We start from the raw sequence: 26,500 nt of genomic DNA, 5'->3' as shown, positions 1-26,500 counted from the left end.
TACTAGCTTATCATTTTTTAATGTATGCAACATAGGCAATTTATTCCTCAAGGACAACAGGCACTTTATTTGTAGATGAATAAACAATGACATATAAAGTTGTTTGCTAGCAGCAACCTCTTCATTGTTACAGATTTCTTTAATGTGGAATTATTTAGATGACTTTTACTACTTCAGAGATTGTGCATATTTAATGATACTGGTTGACTGTAGAAGATTGAGTAGACTTTTATGATGGAAATGTTCTAAATTGGGTAGTTTTGTCATTGGTGCATGCATTTTGTTTATTGTTTACTGGAAAAATGTTCAAAACAATAAATTTAAAATGCTGTCTAACAACTGTACTGTATTGTACAAGGAATATAATTTAGTACAATCAGGAAGGTATATCAAAGAGCACATGTATGTTTCATGTGCAAGGGGCCTATGATTTGAAAACAGCCCAAAGTTAATCTTTATTTGCCACTGGCAAAATGTATTTTCTTTGAATGTGGGTTTCAATGCTGTTTCATTGAATGTGAGTTTCAAGGGCAGAGAAGTTTTTAATGCTAAGCCTGTTTTCATTGTGAGACTGCATTGTTTTGTTTAGCAGATGTCTTAGTGTTTGTGCTGTAAAATGCAGAATAAAACTTTCAAATGAAATCCAAATCATCATAGAAGTAAAGCAGTATGCACATTAGTGTTTATGGTAAATGGAGTGAAATAGCCAAGTAATGGATCATTGGAAGGGCTCCATTCGACCATGATTTTGTGAGGGGGAAGGGCGGCAAACTCAAAGACAGCCCGAGCTGAACTATACCTCCCAACTGTCCAGATTTTCACAGAATGAATAGATTTTTGCTTCTTATTTTTGGTTTGTTCTACATAAAATTTGTGGTTTTCTGGAAAATCATTTAGGAATCAAGTCACTAAATAATGACACACTGAGTTTCAGACTTCATAACCTTCAGAAAAATGCATGCTAAAGTAAGACCTGTTATTCTATCAACTGTCTCAGTTTATACACAAGCAATTTTTAATACTGTTTATATGTTCCCCCAATATATTTGGCCTTGTCCAGATTTATTGCATTAACAGGTTGAGAGGTACATGCAAATAAATTGCTTTATAGAATTAGGCATAGCCAAACCTCTCAACTGTTCCCAAATTTGGCTCAAAATGTTGCTCTTCTCCTAATAATCCCTCCGCAAAATAACTGTAATAATCAGAGTTATAGATTACTTTTATTTCAGAACTGCATGTAGATTCTTTTATTTTGTCAGCTGCTCAAGTTAGCAGTACTAATATTTAAAAAAGTGTCCCTTCTTTGACAGGTTCCCAGCTGTATTGTGTGGCTATTTTATATTTTTGCATCACATTTTTGGTCCATTTTTTCATAACATTGTGTTTTTTTTGGCAAATTAGTGGCAAATCATTAAATATTGAAGTTAGAAAATAATGACAGACATTTGAGTTTCAGATTTCATATCCTTCAGAAAATTCATACTAATGCAAGACCTACTATTCTATTATCTGTCTAAGTTTATAAGAGCAATATTTAAAAATTGTCCTTATTTTTGGTCCTTTGTCCCACTTCTATGTATGGCTTTGCCCAGATTTCTTGCTCTGAGGGTGAGAGGTATGCCAGATGTGTCAGGGCCATCACCGTCAGCCAGAGACATTTCAAATTGTGACATACTTGTTGCACCCCACTCCCCCATGTAGTGACTCTGGATGTGTCGAAGCAAGGCAAGGAGCAGTTATGCAGTGTAAATGTGCAGGGTATCCCCCCATCCAAGGTACACACAAGTACTACAGTGGCTTTTCATATGTTCTTGATTTTGCAGAATGGTCTGGTTTCTGTCATATTTTTGTACTGTTGATTTATGCTTATTACTCAAAGTGCCTGTTGGTCTATGTTTTAAGTTGCAATGCTTTAATGACCATCAGGTAAGTTTATCTGAGATCATAACATGCAAGTAAGCTTTAATAAGCATACTGTTAAAGAATTGCCAACATTGAAACCTTTCTGTTGTTGCCATACAGAGAATACTTAACTAGATAATGTATAAGCTTTGGGTATTGAAATGCATATGACAGTATTTGTAATAAAGGACAAGATTACATTATTTTAACAAGCTCATTACACTTGTTGGAGACTTCCAGTGATCTCTGAGGGCTTTATCCGTAAACTAAACAGAATGCCATTCATGTGTGGTCCATAACCTGTACAGTAATCCTTTAAGCAATGTATCTTGAGCTTGTTTCTTGTTTGCTTTTCATTTTTACTTTGATCATGTTTTCCCCATGAAACAAGTAGATAGTTGTCAGGCAGCAGGTCTTTTTTGGATAAGAAACATTTTTACAAGTGGGGGTATCACAGAGATTGCTACTTTCAGTATGTTACTTGGTACTTTAATAAAGCTGAATATAAATTATAATTAGAACTGCAGTGCAAGGAGAAGCGGTTTGAGTTGAGTGCTGCTTGTTTTTCTTATACTTGATTTTGATTGGCATTTCAGTAATGTATTTAAAAAGTAATTTATTTTTTCATGCCTCATAATCTTTTTGTTTCCATCTAGATATTAAGTAAGCTGTCATGCAGCCAATGCATTGAAATATTTTTATTCTTTTACACTTCATTTGTCTTGATTGGACTCTCATAATGAGGGCTTGGCACCCAGGGCAGCATATTTAATTAAAGTTAGTTTTTGTGGTTTTGAGCATAGCTCCTCCCCTTTCTAGTTGGCCGCACCCCTTCCCATTGACCCCACCCATTCAGCTATCTCCTGCAGCCCCCCTTTTATTTGAAGTCACCAGCCGCCACTGGTTGGAAGTGAGGACCCAATCTAGAGTGGAGCCCGAGTTGGAGTGTTTATTTAGATGAGATGGGGTAGTGATTAACTGGGAGAAACCATAAAGGCTTATAGAGGTATTAGGGAAAACTGTTTCTAGGGAGCTCCAGTCAACATTGACATCACCCAAGATTATTGTTTCATATGAACTAGCCTGAGAGATCCAGAAGAGAAGAAACACTCCAGAATAGGGATGTTGTTCCTGGGAGGATGTAAATAGAATCAATTGCTAGTTTCTTGTGATTATTCAGTTTGCAATTAACAATGAGTATTTCATCAGGGTGGAAGTTTGGAGGAGAGATGGATAGACAGTAGAGGGATAGCTGATTAGAGTAAAGAATATCAACAACTCTGCCTTTTTTGTCTAGTCTGTCTTGTCAGAAGATGTTATAATCTGGGAAAGAAATTCAGTGTTGGATATGGGTTCATAGGTTGATAGGCTGGTACTAGGCTATTGGCCCTAGGGCCTATACAAGCCTAGCCATAACAATTCCCTATCTATTTCTTCCCAGTATATTTACTTCCCTGGTCCCCTGTCTAGCAGAGCAACTGACGTGATCCTCGGGTGAATTTCCTATCTCCTATCCAATCATCAAGGTTCCTTTTGAAGAGGGCCAAATAGGCTTGACATGTATGGGCAGGCTATTCCAAAGTATGGGGAGTCTCTGGATCACGAATCTATCCCTCCAGCATGTTTTGTTTATTGTGATGACAAGGTTTAGATGCCTGAAGCATGTGGTTCTGAGGGATTGGGATTTCTTTAAGTGTAGCATGTCCAACAGCACTGGGTTTGACATGGCCTTGTATGTTAAGAAGAGATTGCCTCTGAGTAGGCGATATGCAACAGAGTATAGCTGCTGTTTTTTTAGACGGTTAGCATAGGGCATCTGCTTTAGGCCTGTGATTATTTTAGTGAGTTATTTCTGTGGCCTTTCCAGTTGTTGCAAATGTCTTGTGAGGTACATACCAAACAGGGTATTGTACTCTATAATGGGTCTAATTAGGGATGAGTACAGTGGGACAATGAAATCCTTTTTTCTGGATGAAAAGCCCTTAGTGATGAGGTGTGTCACATAGAAGGATTTCCTGACTGTTGTGGCTATGTGGTTATCAAAGATGAGACCACTGTCCACCTCTGTCCCTAAGTCCCTAACCCACTTACGGTGTTTAGTATACTGCCACTTATGTGGTAATTCATGGGTACATGGTTTTTCCCAAAGGGGATAACTGTACATTTCTTGGCATTGAGCCTGAGCCCATAGCTCTGGCACCAAGCATCTGTTTCTGTAAGGCCCTTTTGTAGAATATCCACATCATTTGGGGATTCAATAATGGCTCCCAGTTTGCAGTCCTCTGTGAACTTTGTTAGCCGTGCTGGCCTGTACTTCAGAGAAGTAGATGCCAAACAAGAACGGTCCCAGGACTGAACCCTGAGGTACTCCACTTGTCACTTGTCTGGAGCTGGAGTTTGAGTTGGCTACTTTTACAGTGTGGGTTCTGTCAGTAAGCCAGTTGGCATCCCATCGAGTGACGTAGGGATTAATTCCCAGCTTAGTAAGTTTATCTATGATTCCAGAGGGGGGGATGATGTTGAAGGCCTTGGTGAGGTCCAGATAGGCTGTGTGGACTGCCTTACCCTCATCCACAGCTCTGGAGACTGATTCGAAGAGACAAGATTGGATCTTTACAAAACCAAACTGGGTGGGGTCCAGTGTTTGAAGGTTGCCAATGTCTTTGTTTAAAAGTTCCACGATAATGCGTTCCATGGTTTTGCACATCAGGCTCATCAGACTGATGGGGCGATAGTTCCCGGGATCCAAGGTGGATCCCCCCTTGTGGAGTGGGATAACTATAGCTGTGCACCACTTATTGGGCACGAAGCCTGAGGTGAGGCTATGATTAAACATGACATGGTGAGGTGTCAGCTCATTTTATAGTTCATGTAGTACACAGTCTGGGATGTCATCTTGTCCCATGAATGCTGTATTGTTAGCTTTGGAGAGTGCATTTTTTACCTGTGTGGCCGTGATTACTGGAATTTGGCAATCTTTTGGTATTGAGATGGGACCTTTAGGGGGCGAAAGGGGAGTGAAGTTGGCACTGAATCGATCTGCCATGATATTGGCAATATCCTTGGGATCAGTATATTTAATGCCACTCTGTTGTAGCTCAGAGCAGAGCTGAGCATTGCCATTTAGATTCTTGACATAGCTATAGAATGCTTTGTGGTTGTCCTTGGAATCTTTGGCAATTTTATTTTCGTAACTAGCTTTGGAGGATTTTATGAGGGATCTCAGTTTCTTATTGAGGCTGGTAAGGGAGTTTTTTGCATCCTGGGATTTTCCTCTTTTCTGCAGCAGTTTCTTCCTTTTGTTGTATAGTTTGTTTATGGCAGGGGACCACCAGATTGGGTTCCTTTTTTTGGAGAAGACCATCTTGGTTCTGTTTGGAATGGCATGATTCATGCACGAGTGGATGTGCTCATACAATGCCTTAGTGTAGGATTTAGCAGTCGAACTTTCAGTTCCCGTCTGCATGGGTGTCATGAAGTTTGTCACTTCTGACTTGAGTAGCATGAAGTTGGTTTTGGAGAAGTTTTTTATGGAGATTTCCCTACTGGGGGGGTGGGGATAGGATGTGGACGTCAAGGGTGATTAGCTTATGGTCAGACCTGACCAACGAGGGGGTGATTACTGGTGTGGAGCATTGATCTCCCATATTGGTAATGACCAGGTTTAGGATATTTGAGCCCCTGGTGGGAATATGGATTAGTTGATCCAGGGCATTGGAATTTATAAATTCCAAGAACCGTTGGGCAAAGGTGTTACCCAAGTAGTTTTCCCAATTAATGACAGGGTAGTTGAAATCACCTAGTATTAGGGTATTTGGTTGTATCTTAATATTTTCCAGTATGTTTAGAAAGGTGTAGTGAGAATCCTGGGGCATGGTGGGGGATCTGTAGCAAGCTACAATTTGGGTTGCAGTCTTACCTAGTGTTAGTTGCACCTGTAGAATTTCAGATGCATTGTGTTGGGCAACTAGCCTGGAGGTGTGAATACCCTTGGTGAATATGGACACTCCTCCACCTTTAGTGCTTCAGTCCTGGTTTGGTGGTCAAAAGGTGTGGTAAGAGTTGTAGCCTAGTATTGCAGGGGTGCTCTCTGGAGGTCTAAGTTACTGCACAGATATCGATGTTCTCCATTTTTAGGAGTGCCTCGAGAGAGTGCATTTTGAGGTTTTGACTTCTATTAGTGAGTAGCATTACCTTCAGATTTTGCATGTTTATATCTGTTATGGTGGTGGTTTTGTCCTTTGAGCCATGCCTAAAACAGGCACTATAGGGGTGGCAAGAGCCATAGCCAGTAACCTGAATCCCAGGGACGACAGGTGCAGACCATCTCTGGCAAAGTATCGTGGTTTGTCGATCATGTTGTCCCAGGCGGACAGATACTGGATCCTCTTTGGATGACACCAGAAACTTAGCCAATTGTTGAAGTCAATCATTTTGTCCTTATACTGTGGTATAATTCTGGGCGAAGCCATGATGCTGCTCAGGGCTAGGGTCATACCTGCCTGGGCCACATGATCCGAGAGCTGTTCCATGTCTCTTTTCATGTAGTCCAGGGAGGTACGTTTCAAGTCATTCACTCCATCATGGACAATGACAGTGACCTTCTCACTTATTGTTTTAGTTTGTTGTTTGGGATATTTTTGCAGTGACCCTAATGATAATGGACATCAGCTGGGTATAACAACCCTGTGATTCTTATGCTTAGTCAAACACTCTGTGCGTGCTGTGCTGACGAGGTCATAAGGCTAAAATATGCATATCCACAGCTAGTGGGGTTTGGCTTTATTGGCTTGAAATTGTCTATTAAAATGATGAAACAAGTCATGGGCATTCAGAATCGCCAGTTTGCTGAAACACCTGATCTTCATAAGGGTCATTTGCATATATGCCAGGTGCCTCTGATATAAGAGGTTTGGGAGGTCACTCCTTGGAAGTTCTAGCTTTGTAGAGTTTTCATTTTGGTTTTACTGATTGGTTTTTCAGTGATCTTCTCACTTATTGTTTTAGTTCCTTATTAACAAGGAGAATTGAGTGCTTGTATCAGTTTAAGGCTTCCTAGTGCTTTCCAGCAGGTTTTAGAGCAAGTGCTAGTCACAGGGATTCATATCTTAGTACTACAACTGAGAAACTAGCTAGTTCTAAGGAAAATTTTGAAGAGCAGACTTTCTGGTACCGGGCAGGAGAGCAGAGAAAGTACAGTTCTGTACACTTACCATAAATGTAGATGTTCGAGTGTATTCACTGTTGCAGTCATTACATTTGGGTTATCTGCTTGCAATAGCTCTCAGTCGGCCTGATTAACAAAGTCTTGGGTCCTGTGTCGGTTACTGTCCCTTCTTCCATGACGTTAGGTCATCAGGGGTATAAAACATTCAGCCGACACCATTACATCAGTTTTTCTTACCCCAGATGTCAGGTGCCCCTCTAATGGGAAGCAATTAAATCTATAATACAAGGATATACCTCCAACAAAAAAGCAAATACACCAAAAAGCTTTTTGTGCATAGTAAATGAGAGTAGAGGTATAGCCAAAAGAAGAAAGGGGGCTGGAGGGAGGGTAACCAGGACTGCAACAGTGAATACACTCGAACATCTACATTTATGGTAAGTGAACACAACTGTACTATGTTCTTCGTGTTTCACTGTTGCAGTCATTACATTTGGTAGATTCCCAAAGCTAAGTTTTGGAGGAGGAATTTAAATAGAATTAGGGCCAGCTATAAGGCCCTGCAAGACTGCAGTGGCAAAAGCAGCTCTGGATTTAGAGAAAATTGGCAAATGATAATGCTTGGTGAAAGTATGTACAGAACTCCAGGTAGCAGCTTCTAGGATATCCCTTGTAGGGACTCCCCTGAGAAAGGCTGTAGAGGTAGATGCAGCCCTGGTTGAATGGGGTCTGATTCCCTGTGGGGTAAGTTTTCCATGGTGCTTATAGCAGAAATGAATGCAGTGGCCTATCCATTTTGATATGGTTTGCTTAGAAATAGCTTTCCCCTCTGTCCCTGCAGCAAATGCCACCAGCAGTTGTTCAGATTTCCTTTGAGGTTTAGTCCTGTCCAAGTAGAATCTAAGTTGTCTGTGCACATCTAAGGAGTGCAGTTTCCGTTCCCCTTTGTTCTGTGGGTTAGGAAAGAAGGTCAGCAAATGAATGAAATGATTAAGAGCCATACTGGATACCACCTTGGGCATGAAGGAGGGATTGGTTCTGAAAGGCTCCACTGCCATAAGGGCCTGTAACTCAGATACCCTTCTTGCAGAAGTGATTGCTAAAAGGAAAGCTGTTTTCCAGGAAAGGAATTTTAAATCTGCAGTAGCAGCTGGCTCGAAAGGAGGAAGAGTGAGCTTCTCCAAGACAAAGTTAAGATCCCAGGCTGGAGTTGGAGCTCTCCTCGGTGGCCTTAAATTTTTGGCCTCTCTGAGGAACTGCTTGAGCAGTGGGTGAGGGAAGAGGGGAGGCTCTGTGCTATAATGAGCTGAAATTGCTGAGGCATAAATTTTGATGGAGGAAAAGGACAAGCCCTTATGAAGCATCTCAGTCAAATATTGTAGAATCTGAGGTAAACTGGGCACTGCTGCGCTCATCCCTTGAGATTGGTTCCAGGTACAAAATCTTTTCCATTTTGCAGCATAAGATTTTCTAGTACTAGGCCTCCTAGCCTCTAAAATGATATCCATCACTGATTTACTGAGGGGTGGAAAAAAAGAGATTAGGTAATTCGCCAGGCTGCTAGATTCAGGGTTTGCAGCTGAGGGTGCAGAATCTGGTTCCCCTGCTGAGACAACAGGGAAGGAGTCTGAGGCAGGTGCCATGGGGCCAAGCGTGACACATTGCGCAGGAGGGGGTACCAGTGTTGGCGTGGCCAGTCTGGCTTGTCCTGTTTGATCTTTAGTAGTACCTTGGAGAGCAGAGGCAGAGGAGGAAAGGCATAAACTGATAGTTTTTTTCCAGCTGAAGGATAGAGCATCCACTTTCCAAGCTAGTTTGTGGGGAATCCTTGTGCAAAATTTGTCCAATTGATCGTTCTGGGGGGAGGAAAACCGGTCTATATCTGGGCTCCCCCATTTGCTTGTCAACATGTTGAAAATCCTTGGTTCCAGTTTCCACTTGTGTGGGTACATGAGGGTTCTGCTTAGTCCATCTGCCTATGTATTTAGTTTTCCTGGCAGGAATTGAGCTTGTAGGTTCACTTGGTAGCTCAAGGCTGTGTTCCACAATGCTATGGCTAGTCTGCAGAGGGGAGTAAGAGTGTGTACCTCCCTGCTTGTTTATGTACCACATGACTGCGGTGTTGTCCATCTTTACCATTAGTTGTCCTGGAAGAATGTAGTCCTTGAAGGCTGTCAGAGCATTCTGTACAGCTAACATTTCCTTTTGATTTATGTGTAGGTGCATCTGACTTGAGTTCCATTTGCCCTGAATGCACTTCCCTGCCAGGTGAGTCCACCATGCATAGTCTGATGCGTCTGATTTTAAGGTTTGGATGGCAGGGGGTAGTGTGAATGGTAGTCCTTTGTTTTGGTGGCAGGCCTCTGCCCACCAAAGGAACTCTAGGCATCGACAAGGTATGATAGCAATCATAGCTTCTAGATCCTGTGAATGTTGACACCATAGGCTTTTGAGATACCATTGCAGTTTCCTCATATGCAGCCTTGCATATGGAATTAGAAGAATACAGGAGGCCATGAACCCCAAGGCCTGCAGTGTTTGCCTTGCAGATAACTGGCTTTTTGTGGCCACTTGTTTGAAGTAGGTTGTCAAATGTATCCGTTTCTGTGGCGTGAGGAAAGCCATCTGGGAATTTGTATTCAAGCTTGCTCCAAGGAATATAATTTGTTGACAGGGTATCAGGTGTGATTTCATTTTGTTTATGGTGTACCCCAGACAAGTCAGTACCCTTTGAACAAAGGCCAGATGATTCAAAAGAATGTCCTGGCTTTCTGCCTGAATTAGACAATCGTCCAGGTATGGATATATTTGAATATTTCTTTGCCTGCAGTATGCAATGACTGGAGCTAGGCACTTTGTGAATACTCTGGGTGCAGTAGATAAGCCAAAAGGCAGTGCAGAGAACTGATAGTGCATGTCATCTGCTTTGAAGCATAGGTATCTACTGCAAGACTCCCTGATAGGGTGTGCAGGTATGCTTCTTTTAAGTCTAGTGTCTAGTGTTGCCAACCATGCATCTTTGTCTAGCATAGGAAGCAGCTGGTGAAGAGTCAGCATCTTGAATTTTGTAATCATCAGAAAGGTATTTAGAGTAGAAAGGTCCAGGATAGGATGCCATGTATTGCCTTTTCTGGGTACCAGAAAAAGTCTCAAATAGAAACCTTGTCCCTTTTCCTCTTCTGGTACCAACTGAACAGCCCCCATGCATAAGAGAGAGAGTACTTGAATTTGGGCCTCTGCCCACTGATTTGGGGGTAGATCTGGCCACCCGCTTGGTGTTGGTAAGGTATGGAAGTGAAATCTGTATCCTTGGGACACTATATTTAAAACTCATTTGTCCTGGGTAATGAGTTCCCCATTTTTGGCCTGCAGACCAATCTTTCCACCTATAGGAGGATTCAGTTGGGAAGTGCTTGGAAGTTTTAAAAGCAAGTCATTGGGATAGTTTTCCATAGGGGGGAGTCTTACTACTCACTGATTTGAGTGCGGAACCCCCCCACTGCTTAGTCTTGTGTGTACCCTGGGACTGAAACCTGGGGTTTCTGCTGGGTCTGGGTTTGGCTTGAGAAGACCTGGAAGGGGCTAGAAAGGACCAATTCTTAGAGGGCCAATGCCTACTAAATCTAGGAGGCTGAACTTGTAAGAAATCTTTAACAGTTTGCATATATTTAGCTTTATCTTCCATCTTTTTAAGAACTTCCTCAGCCTTGTTGCCAAACAGGCAGTCCTGATTTAAGGAAGCATCCAACAATTTAGCTTTAACATGATCAGGCAAAGATTGCTCCTTAAGCCAAGCATGCCTTTTGAGCACAGACCCAATAACAGCAGCCCTGCAAGAGGCCTCTAAGGAATCAAATCTAGATTGCAAAATATGTTTTCCAACCTGTTCAGCAGACTGCATTAAATCCTGTAATTCTTTATTTTCCGCACAGTCAGGAATCAACATCATTTTCTGTTTAAGCAATCCAATAACATGTTGCTGATGCTTTAACATATGAAACTGGCAGTTTAAAGCCCTAATGGCCAAGTTTGCAGAAGTGTAAACCTTCTTACCCCATCTATCCAGCGCCCTGGAGTCTATCAGAAGGGGTAAGATTTTTAGCAGTAGAAGACGTAATGCCCTTGGGTCCATGTGAAATAGTCTCTGGATCCGCAATAGGATTTTAAAAAAAGGAACTTGTGAGAATCAGGAACCCTGTAATATCTATCAGGTTTTCTGGGAGAAGGAGGCAAAGAATCAGGGGCCAAACTAGATTCCGAAAAAGCATCATCAACAATGTCTAGTACAGGAGGAATAGCTAAAGGCCTATGCTGAGGCAGGAGTAAGAAATCCCTAAGCCTCTTTTTTGAATCAGAAAATTCCTGGCTTTCCCAGTGGAAATGCTCCCTTAGTATATGTAAGGTTTCACCAAAAGAAAAATCCTCTGGAGGGGAAGCAGAGGGAATAGAGTCCTCTACATCAGAATCCTCATAAGGGCAAATCCAGATCATCAGAAGGATCAGAAAAATCAGAATCCTGTTCAGAAGATTCATAAACAAATTCAGTCCTAGGTCTCTTAGAAGGGGGAGGTTGGCTTCCCTTGATTAGAGTTATAAGATCTTCAGCCATTCTTATCATTTGTTTTTTAGGCATAGAGGCCTGAGCATGCGGCCTGGGTGTCATTTTTTTAGGCATGGTTCAAGATTTAGGCCTAAATGAAGAAGGAGGCTTTGGTTTAATATCCAAGTCGGTAGGCCTGAATACACCCTCAAAAGCTGGTGCCTGTACAGCGGCTCTGGACCCATCCAAGGTAGAGACATCCGAAGGTTCCATAGTTGAAGCATCTCGCAGCATACTGGACTCCGAATGGGTCTCAGTAGAGGCCTGCGAATCAGAAGTAGCAGGTATCAGGGGCTGCAAAAGCACCTCACTGAGTACCGGCGAACTGGCGACTGGCTTAGGAGAAGCGTTGTCAGCAGTTTTGGACCTCGGCGGCCTGTCTCTGTCTTTATCTTTGTATTTTTTCTAAATCCCGGTAGTTGGATGGCTAACCGACGACATTTCTGGATAATTAAACCGAGAACCGAAATATTTACAGGCAAAAATATACCGACGACGGATAGTGCGCTGATTAAATAAAGCACAAAACCGACAGCAAGGTACATAGTGGTCAGGGCCTAGGCAAGGATTACAGTACAAATGAAAATCTTTATGAGGTATTTGCTTTCCACAAGTAATGCAATTATTAACTTTTACTGACATTGGTAAGGAGCAAGAAAAAATTTCCCCACCAGGGTACTTAGCTTTAGTTGAAGACTTGGGTTCTGAAACTCGAAAACGAAAATTTCAGAAGTCGGCCGACCGGCACTTGCGAACTGCTTCTGCTTCAGACACTGCACAGAAAGAAAGACTGATGTAATGGTTTTGGCTGCATCTTTTATACCCCTGACGACCTGACGTCATGGAAGAAGGGACAGCAGCTGACGCAGGACCCAAGACTTTGTTAATCAGGCCGACTGAGGGCTACTGCAAGCAGATAACCCAAATGTAATTACTGCAACAGTGAAACACGAAGAACATCTACTAGTTCAAGGAAAGGTAAGAAGCAGTTTGTTTTTTTTGTTTTTTTTACTAGAAAGTGAAGAGGCAGAAGATAATGAGATCATTCAATATGCAGAAACTAAAGGGGTGGGCCTTTGCCAGGTTTCAGATAGGGTGAGAATATCTGGGGTATTTAGGAGATCCAGGCATAAAAAGGGGAGCCTTTATTCATGATACTTTGGATCATGATACTTTGGAGAGTTGCAAAGTAGCTATTTTTTTCTTCTATTCCACAATTGTTGGTGTATGTTTTTTCATACTGACTGCAGATGCAACTGACCTTCATACTTGCATACTGATGTTTATTTATTTGAGGTTGGCCATCTCTTTAACACAAATGTCAAAGAGTTCATTTTAGCTCCCTTCTTTCTTCTTCTTCTGCCCTAGAAAAAAAATCATAGAGCCTGTGAACACAAGAGTAGAATAATTACATCACCATAGTTCCCTGCTGAAGGAAGTTACAATCTTTAGTTACAAACTTTATTTTTGTCCTTGTAGGCTTGTACAGTAAAAGACAATAGATTCAAACATATTTTCATACCCCTGAGAAACACACATTTTGCAGATTAATCGCATATTTTTCATTTATCTGCTGGTAGTTTTATAAGCCTTAATTTAAACAAATGTTAAATAAATAAAATAAATAATTAAAGCTTACATATCTGTTTTTGTAACTCATAAAAGAATGACATATTTATTCTCAGACATCACAGTGTTAAAACATTCTGCTGTAAGTGTACTGGGGTCTGTGCCCCCAATACACTTAACCTATATAAATAAAAATTAGGACACAGAACCTGGGGGAAGGTGATTTGAGAATTGATGAAGGATCAGCAATAACACATGAAAAAATGTGAATAAAACTCAGTAAGGAATACTTCAGAAGATTAATATTGAAAACAGTCTTGACATCTAGGAATAAAGTCCAAGCTATAAACTAATTTGCTCTTCCCGATCTAAGTTTCAGTTTTGGTCTGACTGGCCACAAAAGGTATCAGATCAGTTGGACAGAAAAACAAGGAAAATGCTTCATGCTTATAAAATGATGTATAAAAATCAATGTATTCCACGATTTTATATTTCACTCTCTGAATGAAGAATGCGCCCCCCTCAAAATTGATTACATGTGTAGATTTGTAGGCATGGAACTGCATAGATATCTACTGACCTCATCAGATCAAAACATAGAAAAAGTTTGAAAACATTTGGAGAGGAAGTCTAAGATAACCTGTTTGTTTAGTTTAGCAGAAGCATTCTGGTGTCAATCAGGAATGGAAATCAAACCGGAAATAGACAAAAATCAGGCAACAACTGAATTTGCCAAAAAACAAAACAAAGAATAAAAATATAAGCATGATCAAATGAGAAGGAAAGAAATGTAGAAAAGACATAAATATAATGACAAGTGTAGAGATCTCCTGGAATAACCTCATGTTAATCAGGATTTTATGCAAGATTGGTTAAGGAGACGAGAGTTGAAACCAAAGAGTGAAAGGTTAATAGTGGTAGCCCAGGATAGTGGACTATTTACACGTTGGTGTACAAAGTCCATTGAACATGTGGGAGAAATAGACAAATGAAGGTTCTGTAAAAAAGAATTGGAAGCAGTCACACACTTTATTGTTGGGTGTGATATACTCATGCCAGGGGGCTGCACACTGAAAGTCATAATAATGTGGCAAGACTGTTGCACTGGGAATTGTGCAAGCACTATAGTATAGAAGAAGCTAAGAAGCATTGGAAACATGGACTACAAAGAATTACAGAGAATGATGAAGTGTACATCACATGGAATCACCCATTACCAACAGTTCAAAAACTGATGTGAGAAAAGCAGATATAGTAGTCCGTGAGAAAAGGGCAAACATGGCATCGGTCATTGAAATTGCTATACCTGGCAATTACAGTGTCTCACATATAGAGAGACACAAAGTCATAAATATCAGGACTTACAGGCAGAAATATGAGTACTGTGGAAGAAAGATCGGAGACACTTCAATAGTAGTGGAGCAACGGGTCTAATAAAAAAAAATCTACAGTCATATTTAGAGATGCTACCAGTACATGTAACTCCACATGAATTGCCAAAGGAGTCAGTTCTGGGGGCATTGTGGGAGCTGTGAAGAGCCCTTTTGGCTGACATCAGAGACTGAAACAATACTAATTTCATGAACTTTAATTACACGCTGACTTAAGAATGGGGTCCATTCCAATTATGGCATTAGAAACCCAAAAGATCTGGAGCAATTAAACCAAGGAAGGACAGAAAAAAACAATTATTTGTATCCTCAGTACGTTTGGATGTGATAAACCATTAGGTTTCTTGAATACTGTATGTGTGATACCATGTTATTTAATATGAGTGAGTGGGCATGCCAATTACAAATTATCACTTCTAGACATGAAGTCAGATGGTATCACAAGAGGTGTTATTGCCGATCTTGTCTCCTGAACCTGATTGACTTCTTCAAATCAGTCTCCAGAGCCGTGGACGAGGGTAAGGCAGTCCATAAAGCCTATCTGGACGTCACCAAGGCCTTTGACACCATCCCCCACTCTGGAATCATAGATAGACTTACTAAGCTGGGCATTAATCCCTACGTCACTCAATGGGTTGCCAACTGGCTTACTGACAGAACCCACACTGTAAAAGTAGACAACTCCAAATTCAGCTCCAGACATGTGACAAGTGGAGTATCTCAGGGTTCAGTCCTGGGACTGCTCTTGTTTGGCATCTACTTCTCTGAAGTACAGGCCAACACTAAGGGACTCTGGCTAACAAAGTTCACAGATGACTGCAAACTGGAAGCCATTACTGAATCCTCAAATTATGTGGATACTCTACAGATGCTTGGTGCCAGAGCCATGAACTCAAGCTCAATGCCAAGAAATGTATAGTTATCCCCTTTGGGAAAAAACATGTACCCGTAAATCACCACAAAGGTGGCAGTACACTAAACACCAAAAGTGTGATAAGAGACTTAAGGACACAGGTGGACAGTGGTCTCCCCTTTGATAACCACATCGCCACAACAGTCAGGAAATCCTTCTATGTGGCACACCTCATCACTAAGGGCTTTTCATCCAGAAAAAAGGAGGTCATTGTCCCACTGCACTCATCCCTCATTAGGCCCATTATAGAATACAATGCCCCATTTGGTATGTACCTCTCAAGACATCTACAACAACTGGAAAGGCCACAGAAATACCTCACTAAAAGAATCACAGGCCTAAAGCAGATGCCCTATGCTGACCACCTTAAAAAACTCCAGCTATACTCTGTCGCATATCGTCTACTCAGAGGTGACCTCTGCTTAACATACAAGGCCATGTCAAACCCAGAGCTGTTGGACATGCTACGCTTAAAGAAATCCCAATCCCTCAGAGCCACACGCTCCAGGGATCGAAACCTTGTCATCACAGTAAACAAAACATGCTGGAGGGATAGGTTCCTGACCCGGAGACTCTACAGACTCTGGAATAGACTACCCATACATGCCAAGCAGAGCGCCTCTTTGGCCGTCTTCAAAAGGAGCCTTGACGATTGGATGGGAGAAAGGAAATTCACCCCGGGGATCACGTCAGTCGTCCTGCTAGACAGGGGTCCAGGGAAGTAAACAGTGTGGGAAGAAATAACCAGGGAATTGTTATGGCTAGGCTTGTATAGGCCCTTGGGCCAATAGCCTAGTACCAACCTATGAACCTATGCACAGAACAGGAGTTTAGGTGTATGGCAACAGTAACTGTTACATATGTGGTGAGTTGGGAAATACTATTAGTATGCACACTACTAATGCAGTTAGCTTCCCATTTATATGAATACACAACATATGTGACACAGTGTTTTTATAGTTATTTACAAGCCTTGCTGAGATATATTTTAAGTGCACCAGCTTTGTAATCTACGGATGTCTTCCAGTTCTCTGTTCTTCCCTGTTTTATCAGAGATCATTAAAAGAAATGACTCTTTGATCGGTTTCCTGCATTCTTTTTAATTTTTTCAGTCTTGGAACTGTTTCATCCTTTTATTTAAACAATGTTTTGGGATGCATTCTTTCTTGTGAGTAATATATAAGCTTCACTGGAGAAATTTAAATGTATGAAGCACATGTGTAGTTTAAAGATGAAAGAGAGTGCTCTGGGAATTTGTTCTCTCTGTAGGTATAGCATGTTATCACCATGCAATTCACCAATAGCAGGTTGCCCACCTGATCAGTTTGGGACTAACACTTCCCTAAAGCATGAAAGTAGCCATGCTATCTTTGAAAATTGATTGCTGTTGAAGTATCTTGTGTAGGATTCTCTGCATCCTCCTCTTCTGTTTTATTTTTGTTTTGTTTTTTGTTTTCTTTACTTAATTGTGGTGGCAGAAGGAGAAAGGATATTTGTCTGTTTAGCTCATTTAGGTACATCTAATACATAGCTGTTATCTCTTTTCATCCAGGGTTGCAAAACCCTTTTGGGATGTTCTTGACCTTTTGAAGACCTGTGTAAATTCACAACTCTCCAGCCATTCGGGCAGCGTTGTTGCAAGGGTCCGCAACTCTCTTGTTTGACAGTAGTACTTTCTGTGGTCCAGAGTAACTACAAAGCTATTTTTATAAATTATTTTAAGTGCATTCATTAAATTTAATTTAATTGATTTCATTTATTTAAATATATGTTAATTCGTTTTCAGTGTTATTCATCATTCCTAATTATACCAGTACTTCTTCCACCGATAAACCCTAGGGCTGACAGTAAAGGACTGAAAGTATTTTATCAAAAAGCCCAGGTGATTGTTATTAGTAACATGTGGATATAACTTGTGTGCATGCATTCATTTTAAGAGAACCAGTATGAATTACATCCACCCACTCTCGGTGACAGTCACCGAGTTTTATTTGCACACTGTTTTGCAATTTTGAAAGGGTATTATAGTTGTCAGCACAGGAGAAAAGTTAGCCACAGTTGGCAATGGCATTTACTGTAGTGCACATTTCATGGTTGTGGCTGGAGTAAGTCAAATTGCCGTGGTAGTTCTCATCCCCTAGGGAAACATTCCGAGTAAATGACATTCATTTTTGCTAAATGTATAATGTGCCAGTTATGCTGTCATAAAACCTTGGTAAAAAATGTAGAGCAGCGTTCTTACTAGACTTGACACATTTGTTACATTTCAGGCTAGTACTTTTACAACTGGATGATAAATGTAGGTTACTATTTGAATGTTTCCTGCCTGACAAACAGGAATGCTGTTAGTGTTGTTAGCAGCCAAAGTTCTCACAGATGTGTGATCATGTGGCTTCTAGCAAGCAATAGACCTCTGCAATCGATCGCTTGGACATCTTCTGGCAAATGAGATGTTCCTTGTTTTCCCTTTCCATTAGTAATACAAGCTTATGCCCTGTCTTAATAAGGACTGGAGATTGCTACTATAAGTCCTAGAAAATTGTCCGCTTGTTGAACAAATAGTAACTCTGACCGCAAGAATAGATCTGTTTTCCCAGAGGAAAAAGTATCCTAGTCCATCTGTCCTCAGCTAGAATTCTCCCAGGCACATTTTGTTATCAGCACCCAATTTGGTGCATCTGGAGAGAAAATAAAAACAGTTATCACTGATACTATATACTTGATCCACGGTGGTGCAGCGGTAGCATTGTTGCCTCACAGCAAGAATTTCTCCCGTTCGATTCTCAGCTGGAGCGTGGGGAGTGCCTTCTGTGTGGAGTCTGCATGTCCTTTCCACGGTTGGGTGGGCGTTTGAAAGACATGCGTGAATGGGCGTGCCTTCGTTGAAGGTTGGACGTTGAGCTGGCACCTCGGTGTTCATGAAAATCTACTGCCAATCATTAGCGGACTGGAGTTCCGCTGTGGCGACCCCTACCTGGGAACAAGCCTAAAAACAAACAACAGTCTTTTCAGAAAATATTATCCTGCTTTGCTACGAATCTCCTGGTACTAACCCAGCCTTTTAATTCAAGCTTATCCTTTTTGCTGTCTGAATACCATTTCTTGCCTTTCCCTGTTTATATATTACACTGCTTACTGAATTTATTATTCTTTGATTTTCTGTTAATATTCACAGTAATCTTTTCAACTTTTATAATGCCTATCTGCTTGACAAATTGTCTCTGATACTTGGTCCCTAGCAGAAATATAAGGAAACTGGGTTTTATGAATGTAGCTTTTATGACTGCTGCTATCTGTATTTAATTTCCGTCCTGAAAATATATGTGTATGTGCATCCCTACATACATCCATTTTGCATTTTTAATACTTTAGAGACAGAATGGGCTCATTTATTAAACTGTCATCAGAATGACGCAAAGTTCAGCAAGTGACTGATTACATTACAGCTTATTGCATTAATGGGTACCTAATACTAAACACTGAATGTTTGCTTGACATGATAGCAATCTGAGTTTCTACTGCTTTCCTGGATATTAGCACCGGAGTTCATAAAGAAAGAGATTAAGAGTGCCCTCTGGGGCCTTTCTGATTTGGAGTGGGGGATAAATTGTATAATTTTTTAGAACAGCTTCAGGTGGTGATTTGTGTTTGGTGGCCCAGATGAATGAACGTCAACATGTCATTTATCACAGCATTGAGTCTGGGTATATGTTGGTTGTTTTAGTTAGTTAGTTATTGATTACTGAAATGGATTTTTGAATTCATTAACTATTCAGAAGCACATTTATTAAATTACTTACAACACACCGAATGAACCCTGATTGTATAACAAGTAGCACATTATAGCTAGTAAGCCAAGGTGCAGAGGAGCCATATGGGGTATAGGAGTGAGTTGCTTTTTGTTGTTTATCCTGTGGGATTGAAGTGGCTAGCTTTGCTGCATGGGAACTACCTAGTGGAGGTTAGGTAGTAGACATAGCAGAACTGGCTAATTGGTAAGCACCTAGGCCTATCAAGCAGTTCGCTATACTATAGCTAGGGCTTGGCATGTGGAAGCACTATTTTTCCCAGCACTTCAAGCTCTGCCTCAATAGGTAGCTCACCATCCACCATGGGATGGAGTTATGGTATAACTCCTAACTCTTTACAACTGAGTGACACCTCTGGGCGTTTCCCAGTTACATCTTACTGATGCCTGTAGGCATCAAATATCCCCTGTTTATATTTGCATTAATAATTCCAAACCCATTCAACATACAAACTTTTAAATGATTTCATCTTAAAGCTTACATGATGGCAAATAGAATTGTATTGATTTTTGACCTCTGTCTAGTGTAGGTAAAGAGATATTAGTTGTTCGTATAATATTTATTTATTCATTTATTTATATTGTCATAAATTTCATGTTTTTTTAACTATTTCAACAACTAAGTAGCACAGACAGAAATGCTTAGGCTCATGTAAAAGCTCTCAGCTGAATGAATAAAATACTTGTGGCAGTATGTGTGTAACTTGAGTGCTTGTTGAGATATTGCAAGCAATTTAGAGAATATTACAAACTTAATAGTTACTGTGTTTATTGTGACTTATAACATCCAGTTTAAGACCTAGGCCCTAAAAAATACTGACACTATAAAAATAGTCTGTGCTGAAGGGTTTACCATTTACACTTCTTTAATAACCCCTATGGTACCAGAGATGTAAGCATTTGCTTAAAATATGAGTTTACAATTAGAATCTATCAAAAAGATCAGGCTCCACCCTTTGGATGTTATACTGCAAACTTCCAGAGCTCCATTTGAGGGGCTGAGTTAATCAGCCTTAGATGCTGATGATGACTGCATAACCTCTAGTTCTCACCACCACTGCCTACTGTGTTCTCAGTCCCATTGACTACTTCAGTAGACAGGTAGTGGGAATTAATGTGTCTGCTAGGACTGTGCAGGGATAGTCAGAGCTTCCAGGGACACATTAAAGCCATAGAAAAAAAAAAACACCCCAAAAAACAACATTTGCTTAAAACAAATGTTTGTTGTTGGGGGGGAGGGAGGTGAAGGGCTTCCACAGTCACCATGAAGGAAACAGTCTCTGTGACCTCTTTAAAACTAACTCTGTGTTTGTTGCACCTTGGGGTAAAGTATCTGCAATGCTAGTATCATAGAGTTTCAGCAATTAATTCAAACAGTATACAAGCAACTGGAGTACTCCACATTGGGTTATGTAGTGGCTGTCATATGCATGGGAATGCAGCAACTTTTGAAGGTAACAGGAAAGCAGTTATTTTGCATTAACAGAGACATTGGGAACCTTCAAACATTGTACCCTACCCAGTTTGGCTTTGTTAAGGGCCGATAATGCCTCCTAAACCTGGTGGACTTCTTTGAGACAGTTACCAAGGCTTTAGATGAGGGAAAGGAGGTCCACACAGCCTACCTAGACTTTGCAAAGGCTTTCAACACCATTCCCCATTCTGGTATTATAGACAAGCTCACCAACCTGAGCATAAACCCCTACGTCACAAGATGGGTTGCCAATTGGCTCACGGATAGAACCCACACGGTGAGATTTGCAGGCTCTAGGTCCGACGCTAAACCGGTTACAAGTGGCATCCCCCAGGGCTCAATCTTGGGACCCCTCCTGTTCTGTATATACTTCTCAGAGGTACAGGCAAACATAGGAGGACTATGGCTGACCAAGTTCGCAGACGACTGCAAACTGGGGCCATAATTGACTCTCTGGCTGATACAGACATCCTCCAGAAGTGTCTTACTGAGATGGATACCTGGTGTCAAAATCATGGCCTCAAGCTAAATGCCAAAAAGTGCATAGTCATCCCCTTTGGAAAAAAAACAAAGTACCTGCGAACTACCACATACGTGGTAGTCCCCTAAATACAGAAAATATAATAAGGGATCTGGGGACCCAAGTAGATAGTAATCTCTCCTTTGATAATCATATTGCCAAGGTGGTTAGAAAATCCTTCTATCTGGCCCACCTAATCACAAAAGGGTTCACATCTAGAACAAAAGAGATTATTGTGCCCCTCTAAACATCACTCATCAGGCCCATCATAGAGTACACCACCCTCATTTGGGTTTTACCTTACAAGACACCTGCAACAGCTGGAAAGACCACAGAAGTACCTCACCAAGAGGATTACTGGCCTCACACAGATGCTCTATGCAGCCTGACTGAAGAAACTCCAGCTGTACTCTGTTGCATACCACTTACTCAGAGGTGATCTCTGCCTGACAACTGACATACAAGGCCATGTCCAACCCAGAACTGATGGACATGCTCCACCTAAAAAAAACAAATCCCCAAGAGCCACATGCTCTAGGGATCTAAACCTCACCACAACAATAAATAGGACATGCTGGAGGGATAGATTTCTGTCCCAGAGACTCCCCATGCTTTGGAACAGGATGCCAGTCTACATTAGGCAGAGCCCCTCACTAACACTCTTCAAGAGAAACCTTGACAAGTGGATGGGAAACAGAAAATTTACCCCCGGGATCACTGCAGTTGCTCTGCTGGACAGAGGCACAGGAACTAATGGCTCTGCTGGACAGAGGCACAGGGAACTAATCTAAGGAGGGCGGCGAAAGCCAACACATTCTGGCTAGGCTTACAGATGCCCTCGGGCAGATAGTCTATACTTACCTATGAACCTATGACCCTACATAGCTATAGCAAGGAACTTATTACCACTGATTGTGAAAGATTCATGATACAGGTATAGCTAGAAATGTCTTACCACTGATTGTGGAAGTTCTACTTCATGCTAATGTTTCCTCATGGTCCATCAGAGGAAGAACCTTACTGGGAATTTTTCCACTGCTTTCTTATAGGGTTGGTAATCTCCTCAATAAAGTGCTACACCATGCCAGTAGGGTCACTGCTGCATGATGGTAGCTGACAGTGGTAGCAGATGTGACAGCTTCCTGAAAGTATGATTATCCATTATTCAGGTGTCACCATGTAGAGAAATAGCAACCTAGTCAAGTTATGTCACTTGCATTAGTTGTGGATTTGTGCTGAACCCACAGGCCAGCCAGAAGCGTTGCTGAAGCTCTAGGAAGCTGTATGTTGCTATCATGTGAAAGTGATAGTTTATGAGATGCTCATCAAAAACAGTTCTTAGCAGTATAAGAAGTTTTCTGGGCTAGTTTACCACACTTCCTTGAACATTGTTATGTGTAGTGTTATAACAATGCAGCAATTGTGGCTTGATAAATTCCCCAGCAAAAACTGTCCTCTTTGTAATTAACCAATCGTTGGCGCTCTAGTAAAGTCATCTCCACTCATCAAGTGCCTGTAAACTGCTAATATCAAGTGTTCTCTAGCAAACTTGCTGGCTGACAGATTCAGTGAAAACTTTACCCCTCTGTCCCCCCCATCAGTAAATCAGGGCATCACCAGTACCTGCCTCCTTCCCCTTACTTCTAGGGAACAGGTCGTCACTGCTGTCTCAAAGACAATAAATACAGCCTCCATGGGACCCAATAACATCCCAGGCTGCATCCTATGTGAACTCAGGCAGGAACTTGCAGCACCATTAGGCACCCTATTCAACCAAAGTCTGAGTACTGGCTTCATCCCAGATGAGTGGAGGACAGCCACTGTCAATCTTTACTCATAGGTGGAGCATCCACCGATCCAGGAAATTATAGACCCATCAGCCTAACTAGCCTGATCTGCAAGGCCATGGAATGGATTATCATGGACCTCATTAACAAGGACATTGGCAACCTCCAAACACTTGATCCCACACAGTTTGGCTTCATCAAGGGGAGTAAACACGAATAGCCAGCATGTGGGGAAAAAGGCACAAAATATCATAAATACGTTGGATTAAGCCAAAAGGCTAAATCCCTTTATTGTCCATACGGGTTTTGGCCACAAAGCCTTCATCAGTGGAACAGTATCCCATTAGTATTCATCAAGGGGAGGTCATGTCTACTAAATTTGGTTGACTTCTTTGAGACAGTCACCAAAGCCATGGATGAGGGGAGGATGGTGCACACCGCTTACTTTGACCTGGCTAAAGCCTTTGACACTATTCCCCACTCAGGCATAATAGATAAACTCTCTCAACTAGGCATCAATCCATATGTTATCAGATGAGTAGCAAACTGGCTCACTGAACCCACGTAGTCAAAATAGGGAAAGCCACCTCAAGCCGTAGACCCATAACAAGTGTGTACCCCAGGGTTCGGACTTGGGGCCTCTGTTATTTGAGATACACTTTTCTGAGGTGCAGGCCAAAACCAGTGGGCTATAGCTGACCAAGTTTGCAGATGATTGCAAGCTGGGTGCTGTCGTCAGTTCCCCTAGTGATGTGGACATCCTCCAAGAGTGTCTCACTCAGACAAATGATGGGTGCCAGAAAGATGGCTTCAAGCGGAATACCAAAAAATGCTTCATCATCCCCTTTGGGGAGAGTAATGTCCTCACAAATTGTCACATTAATAACAATGTCCTAAGCACGCAATCAGTTGTGAGGGATTTGGGCACCCAGGTTGAGAGCAACCTGACTTTTGACCACCGTGTTGCTTCCGTTGTACGGACAGCCTTCTACATGGTTCAATTCATAAGTAAAGATATCTTATCCAGGGACAAGGAGGTCATAACATCCCTGTATTCTTCCCTTATAAGGACCATTATTGAGTACATCTCCCCTTTTGGCATGTACCTCATAAAGCACATGCAGCAGCTGGAGCGACCACAGAGGTTCCTCACCAGGAGAATCCAGGGTCTCAAACATCTACCATACACAGATAGGCTAAAAGCCCTATCCCTCTACTCAATTTCATACAGACTCCTCAGAGGTGATGTCTGTCTGGCATACAAGGAGATTACGGACTCCACCTTGATGGGACTGCTGTATATCTGCAAGTCAAGCTCCACTTGAGTAACCCACATGTGCGGCCTCATCCTTGTCTGTGACATCAACATGAATTGTTGGCAGGACAGATTTGTATCTCAGAGACTCCCCCATCTATGGAATAGACTTCCTCTCCACACTAAGCAGAGTACCTCTTTACCCCTTTTTATGTGCAACCTGGATAACTGGATAGGAAACAGAAAATATACCCGTGGTATTCCACCCATGTCACTGCTGGACAGGAGCATTGTGTGCTGGTTTGTCTGAACATGGGCTAAACTCTTGGGTAGGCTTATAAGGGCCTCAGGGCCAATAGCCTAGTAGCCTCCTATGATCCTATAATCATGTGACATCAGGTGGCATCTATTTCTGCCCAAGTCTATCCAAACATGTAAACGTGCAATGCCATAATTTCCATGATTTATGGCAGCATCAAAGCTTATACTATGAAACAGTACTCACAGTGCCATTCTCCATATTCTCAGCCATAATCCAGTATCTATCACATTTGTCTTCCAGTTCAACATCTAAGGACAGTATGATTGGTACAGGGTACGTACTGCACATGGCAATGACTCTGGGACATTTTCTTAAGTATCGGCTTATGAGGTGAGGCAGCACTGCTCTGGTAGTTGGATCATGATCAGGAATATGGGGAAGTGCTGAATGGCAGTCTCTGTTAAGATGGTTTGGACAGCCTGCTAAACTACGTATCTGTGACTGCTTTAGAATCTTAATGTATATAGTCTGTGAGTAGATCTACTGGCCAGTGTGTGTCTGCCATATTGTGCAACAGCCCTGGGTCAATAAGTTGGTTGGCTGGTGTCCAGTTGCCCAGCTTGGAATAGCATTGTTGAACAGAAACTTGATGTAAAAAACAATCAACCTTCTAAACATCTTCCACATCCCTGGTCTGGTGGCTATGTCAGATGGAGAGAGGCAGTCAGTAAATCACCCCCTATGTAAATTAAATTTGTGGGTCGCATTTGTGTTGCACAGCTAAGCTTATAAGGGACCTAGTGGTCATTAGCCTAATGTACACCTATGAAGCTATGAACATGAACTAAGGATTGCTACATTCAGTGTAGGTTCACCAACAGGAAATAGATTGGAAGTAAATGATATGATAGTAGAAAGGAAGCTGGACATCCTATGTATCCAGTAGACAAGATGGAAGGGCAGTGCAGCAAAGAAACTTGGCTTGGGATCCAGAGTCTACTACTCAGGAGGTGGATAGACTAAAAATGCCGTGAGAATTGTGGTGAGAGAGAGGCTTCAGAAAACAGTGTGGTATGTTATCAGAATCAATGATAGACTAATGGCAATTATTCATAATCTCAGCCTATGCCTCACAGGAATGTTGTGACAATTAGTAAAAAGAGTGCATTCAGACAGCAGTTACAACATTTGCTTGATAAAGCAGGGCAACATTTGTTGGTGCTGTTAATGGGTGACCTAAATGCACATAATGGGACAGACAGAACAAATAAGTGACCAAGAACAATGCAGGACAACCTCCAGGTTTGTACGAAATCAGCACAGCAGGAAACGGAACGGAACCAGCGTCCCCTGAGCAATCCAAACCAGATACAGGCAGCTGCCTTGGTAGTATCTCGGAGGGACTTGAAGAGTTGCTTTTTTTAAAAAGTAATAGTTGTTTATTCCAAGACTTTAAATTCCATAATGCAGTTAGAAGTGCCTATTCCACAAGTTTAAAATCCACAATGTACTAAAATGTTGCTGCTTAATCCACAAGTTTAAAATCTACAATGTGCTTAAAAAGTTGCAAGTGCAGAAGGCACTTTCACCCAGATAGACTTCATCAGGCAAAGGAGTGCCTTCTGCACTTGCAACTTTTTAAGCACATTGTAGATTTTAAACTTGTGGATTAAGCAGCAACATTTTAGTACATTGTGGATTTTAAACTTGTGGAATAGGCACTTCTAACTGCATTATGGAATTTAAAGTCTTGGAATAAACAACTATTACTTTTTAAAAAAAGCAACTCCAAGTCCCTCCGAGATACTACCAAGGCAGCTGCCTGTATCTGGTTTGGATTGCTCAGGGG

This window comes from Protopterus annectens, chromosome 2.part1 (assembly GCF_019279795.1).
Source record: "Protopterus annectens isolate FY-2018-M chromosome 2.part1, PAN1.0, whole genome shotgun sequence".
NCBI classification, from domain to species: domain Eukaryota; kingdom Metazoa; phylum Chordata; order Ceratodontiformes; family Protopteridae; genus Protopterus; species Protopterus annectens.
Note: the sequence above shows the minus strand (reverse complement) of the source record.